General features: G+C 43.3%; 1 protein-coding gene across 1 annotated transcript in view; it reads left to right on the forward strand.

The window, feature by feature from the left end:
• The window catches only part of LOC139914456 (receptor-type tyrosine-protein phosphatase delta-like), a 192,683-nt gene that overhangs the window by 36,590 nt on the left and 150,093 nt on the right, over nucleotides 1-6,000 (forward strand). Inside the window, exon 2 of the mRNA XM_078291873.1 lies at nucleotides 1,363-1,400. The gene's annotated coding sequence lies outside the window, so the exon portion shown is untranslated. The remainder of the gene's footprint in view (nucleotides 1-1,362; nucleotides 1,401-6,000) is intronic.

The following is a 6,000-nucleotide window of genomic DNA, read 5'->3' on the forward strand; positions in this document are numbered from 1 at the left end:
TTATTGGAGGGATGGGTCAGACACATCGGGGCTACCAATTTCCTCTTTCCAAACTTTCTATCCTTTTTTGCTCTCTCACTCTCTCTCTCGTTTGTTTGCCCTCAAATTGTGATACTGCTGGATAATGCTTCCTGAGCTTTTAGAAATCGAACACGAGAAAACATTCATGTTGAGGAGAATCTTGAGGAGAATAGATTAGTTCAACATGGCTTTTTTTAAGCTGGAATAAATTTGCAAGATGTCAACGTGTCAGATTTCATACGTGACAAGCTGACACGTATGCTAATATCAAGTGTGTGGGAATTACAACCGTACTAACTGTTCAAAGAACATTTTAGATTTCAAAACTTATATAAAGGATTTATTATATTATAGTAAATTATGCATTCACTGTATTCACTATAAACCCCACACAATGCCTATAAGCCTGTGCCTAGAACAGCTGATGCTTATATGGCAGTGATGTGGCAGTACAGTGTATATCAAACTGTAGCCATTTGGTCTGGTAACTCCATGATATAGCTTGCATATAAACTAGGAATAAATTCCCCTTCACCATTTTGACAGCGGCTATTCAGATACTTAGCCCTCATACTCTGCAATCATATTCCTCTGCCAGAATCAATTGCGTTGGCAACCAGTGCCAAGCCCGACTTTTATCTCCCCCAGCTGAAAAAAAAAAGGGGAAGGGAACGGAGCATGCAGATACGCTGTTTATCAGTCACACGACTAATTCTCTCTCTCTCCTCTCTCTCTCTGTTCCCCTTTTGAAAGCGAACTTGGTATTAATCTACAAGACCTTGAGCGCCTTATGCACACAATCAGCGGTGACGTGCCTTTTTTTCTCCGTCAATCTCTGACCTTTTGAGTGCCGCCCACATTTTAATTAAGTACTAAACTAAAAAGCTGCTCGGTGCCCCCCTCCCTAACTCCCATTCCCCTTTTGTTCGCTCAACTTCTTTTTGTGCCCCAATGAAATGCATGGGAGATATACCACATTCGAGCAGTGATTGAATATCAGTGGTGAAGAAGGGTTTTTTTGTAGCGGGTTGGAAAATTACAAGGGCTTAAGTGTCAGACACATATGCCTGCCAAATGTAATCAGCGGGTAATAAATGTTTGCCCTTTACACTGTAAAAAGCAACCGCAGTACTGAATTGATTCTGAACTCACGGTAGCAGATCGCTAAGTTGGTGTAGCTTTGATTAAAATAATGTTCCACTAATGAAACATGTTGTCCTCACTATCTTCATCCATGCCTCTTGAACCATCCTTTCCACAGATGACGTTAATTTCTTGGCATAAGAGCTTTTGTGGTGCGATGAATGAATTGTGATCTAACATGTTTTTGTTGTCTTGCAGCTCTTGAATTGCTGGGAGGGTTGCTTGAGTGCTGAAAGGTAGGCTTTTCTTACTATTTTAAGATGTCAATTTAGTATTGCATGGTGCGGATAAGTGTAAGATCACAGCCATCAACCACTTGAATCAAAACCGAACACCATATGTCAAGTAAAACCGAATGCTCTGACTGTGTGATGATGTTAATAATCAGGCTCAGAGTAAAGATCCATCTTTAAACACCAATTCATCTCAAAATCTGATGCAAGAGTCATCCCAGCCACTGCGCAGCCACTTCATACCGTCAACAGCAAAGACGGGTCGTGGCATTTTCGGCTGGGTTTCCATTTCTGTTCAGTCCCAGTATTGTGTTAATGCTGGCTGCAGCACAATGGAGCCTCGGAGGGGAGAGTGTGAAGGCCTCTTGCTCTTTTCTCCCCACTGTTTAATTAGCATGGTGCCAGAGATCGGTGTGCCGCTTTAGCAATCACGATTCCTGCCCAGCCAATAAGAACTTGCGTTCAACCGCGTCTGACAGAGATAAATGGCATGCCGCAACATCTCAGCCTCGCCCATGGTCTCTGTTACCCATGCAGTAGTGCATTGTGGGAAGACAAGAAGACTGCCATGGATTTGAGTGGGCTTGTCGGCCATTCATTAATAACATAAATCCATGTGGGTGTTTTCAGTGTGAATGTGTGTGTCCCTGAGTGTGTTTGTGTGTATTGCTTTTTTGCAAAACGAGCCAGATCTGCTTGTGTTTGTATGTGTGTGTGTGTGTGTGTGTGTGTGTGTTCGCTCAGCACTTATTCAACATCTTGACAAGACTTAAAAGCTGCATTATGCAAGATTTTCATGTAAAAATACTCCCGTCTTATCAGCCTAAATCACAAAGTGGGGCTGCAGCAGAGAACAGCACCCCATCCCTCCTAATTGAGATGCCATAGATTCACCCTATTTGACCAAATTGTTATTTTTATCATTTTTCAGTATAATTACTGGGAGTGAAATAAAGACTCCTAAACAGCAACCAGCCAGCGCTCTGTCCAGAGAAAGCTGAACCTCTCACTAATTGCCCAGTGCTGCTTTAGAAATCTGCTTCAGTTCTGACATTTCAGTCAATCTAAATCCATATCTTCTGTAGATTAACAGGTTGGGTGACTAGCATCTTAACTGTCACTATAGGTACAAGGATCGTTAATTTCCATCTGGCCATGTGGTTTCCTGAGCTGTTTTGATTGCTACAGTACATGATCTCACCAGTGATTGGTAAAAACGTAATGTATTGCCTATTCCCGAGCCATAACTTCACCCATCAATCCAGGGTTGCGACTATACATTTCACAAATTTTTTCTCCCTCTTTCTACTCAATGCATCATAATATTTACATTTCCATCAAAGCAGCCATCTTTATTTTATTTGGGCTGTACAACAATAGGGGATGAATTGCGGCATGAGTGCACTCAGCAGCTCCAGTATAAATGTAATTCTGAAAACAATGATGCATCACTTACAAAAATACCTGAAATAATGCAGCCAAGTTTAAATGAGTAATTAGTGACTTTTGAAAGTAATGAGCGTAACCTGTTGTCACACAATAAGCAGTTACCTGCGACGCACTTGTAATCTCTCTCACATCAAACCGCTTTAAACTGAAGCTATATATATGAGAGCAAAGCAGAAATGCATTAAAATAATCTTAAAATAAAGATATTACCATAAAACTTCTAAATAAGATACCATTGATGCCTAAAACTCTTTATGCTGTCTTTATCGTTGAAGGATTTTTTTTTCCCCCTATCATGACGTCCTCTCAAGACTAACACACACTTCACTTATAGGGTTGTTTGAGCAGTAATTGCTGTAGCCTTTTCCCCTCTCTCCTATTTCAGTGGATCATGGTAAGGGAACAGTCTGCAGTGGTGGAGGCATAATTAGTGATAGGCCTTGGACATGTCATACTCTGTTAGTCAGCCTCCCTTTAATTCCTTTGTCTCCTCTCTGCCCCTAGCATTCGCTCAGGCTGTGTGTATGTGTGCGAGTGCATATGTAAGTGTGTATCTTCTGAGTGAATGTGTGAGAGAGAGAGTGTGTGTGCTGGGCATATTTAGTGCGCTTATCTTCTTTTTACTTGATTTTACTCTTTCATATATATATATAGCATACAATTTCACTCTCAACTTTCAAAATCAGGTTGGAGAGTCATGCTCATTTTTCATTATGGTAACGCGGAAAAGAGGCTTTATCAGGATGTGTGTTTGCGCTTGTGTGTGTATGTTTGCCTCTTCTGTCTGTCTGCATGTTCAATACTAAGATACCTTTGTGTGTGCTCCTTTGGTTTCCTGCAGCAGAAAAAAAATAAACCATGCAGCCTTGGCTATAATTAGAGGGAAACCTTTTTGGGGTTTTCAACATAGCTTTTTTTTTTTAAGCAGTTCCATATAGCAACAAAAAGCATAAGAAAAAGGTTTTGTATGATTCCAAAAAAGGTAGACTGATGATTACAGTCAAAGGACGCTTTTTGGCATGATGAGTATGTGTGTAGGTGTGTGTGTGTGTGTGTGTGTGTGTGTGTGTGTGTGTGTGTGTGTGTAGTTTGCAGGGGGGTTTCTCAGGCGAGGCTGTTGATGTGAGGGCGGATGAAAGCCGCTTTGAGGATACAGTACACGGCTGGGAGGGAAAGCTCTTCCTCCGCCACCTTCCCTCTCTCTTTTCTCCAATTTTGCTACCCCCTCGCTCCCCTTCATCTCCCTCCCTTTCTCTCTCTCCCTCCACTTCCACTCTGCCCCTGCTATCTCCTCTTTGCCCGCCTCTCCCCTCCCCTCTGTTTACCTCTGCTGTCTCCCTATCCAATCTTCCCTCGCCATCCCGCTTGCCGTCGCCTCCCTTACGCTCTTTTCCCTGCCGGTCCTCTTTAACGGCTCTCATCTCTGCCTCGCCTTTTTCTACTTTTTGGCTTCTTTCTTTCTTCCCCCCCCCTCCCCCCCCCCCACCCCTTCTTCTTCCCCCTCCATTAATACCACCCTACCTGCCCTGTCATTGTTGGCTACCGAACCTCTCTCTCTCTCTCCTATTCTATCCCTGTCCCCTCCCTTTCTCCTTCCTCCCCCCATGCAGTTTTGGCTGACCCCTCTCTCTCTCTCCCCCAGATGTGGGGCTGGCAGGGCAGGACTGAAGGACACTGCCCAGAGCATGATGATTAGTCGGGAAGTCATGCCTGGAAATCAGGGATTACACAGGCATGAATTAAAGCCCGCATCCAGTGCATGGGAAACCTCATTCACAGGGAAGACTGCACCGCTGCACCACAACAGTTGTGATGGTCATTTATGGATTATATGTGGGAATATAGTCAGATAAATTGTTACGATTGTCATGGTTTTGCTGCATTTCCCATGAGAAAACATTGCTGTCATATTCCCCGGTGCCAAATTCACTTTATACTTCTATCTTGCTTTAAATCCACAATCTATTTCAAGATGTTAAGTCGTAACTTGCACCGTGGAACAAGGGGTTCAGGTGCGTGCCCAGAGCCATTTTACAGAATATTCCTTCTGCCATAGCACATGGCATCCCTGTAGATAGCAGCTATTGTGCCTCTGTTCTTTCATCACGCTATATTAGCCTTGCAAAGAAAAGAAGAAAAAGCCCACAGTGTGTTTAGGAGTGAACCTTGAACTGGAAGCAAAGACAGAGAATGGCCTGTTCTTTATAATTACGGCTCTGCACGGCTAGATTATTCCCCATGTAACGTTATGAGCTGACCCGCTGCACCTCCTCTATTAAAGATGGAGTGGTTGTTGTAATTGGTTTAGAAAAGGTGGAACGGAAATCCATTCTCTCCCATACAAACCACCCCCCAAAATACAATTTCACAAGCTGTGTAATTTTCTAAATGTGCGCTCTTAAAGGCCCTGCACCGCATCAGGTGCGTAAGCGATATTGTCACTGTGTGCGGTGTTTACAGCACTTTCAGCTTGTGCATATTTATCAGAATAGACATTGCTGCTCAGTGTGAACAGAAACGCCACGTGATAGCGATTGTATCAGGTTGTTGGTATCATTCCACATTCCAAGAAGGCCGTTCAGATCAATCAATAACCGTTCAATAATTCACCATTCTTAATATATTTCTCCACAGACTTCTACCTTAAACGTGCCTCATCCTGCATGCACAGTAAAGCTTGCATTTCTCCCATATGCCCATACTCCCTCATACCTCCAGCATTATTTGCCTGATTGTAATTCACTGTCTACTATTTGAAGAGCCGAGGCAGCTATTGCTATTGATTTTATTTACAAGGCTTCTATATTTTACTGCAAATCAGAGCAATTGTTTCCAAGTGTATGCATGAATCAATGCTGCCCCGGAGCTTCTGCTGGCGACTGTACGGCACGCAGCTCAATACCTCCAATTTATGCTTTAATTATGATGATCTACCAAGAGTTGGGAGCTCGGCCCCGCTCTCACAATCAGCATCAACAAGCATGGCGGCGTCGCACGTTATATTTCACAATCTACATATAGGGAGCCGCTGTTCTTAACTGTTGTCGCCACATCGCCCAGAGCCTCAAGTGTTCACGTGTTGAAGTGTAGCGACGACGGTGGAGAGTGCGGTGGATTATTGAATCACCTTCTGCTGATGTTGTTATAGAAGACT

The sequence above is a fragment of the Centroberyx gerrardi genome, chromosome 23 (genome assembly GCF_048128805.1).
Source record: "Centroberyx gerrardi isolate f3 chromosome 23, fCenGer3.hap1.cur.20231027, whole genome shotgun sequence".
Classification (NCBI taxonomy): Eukaryota; Metazoa; Chordata; class Actinopteri; order Beryciformes; family Berycidae; genus Centroberyx; species Centroberyx gerrardi.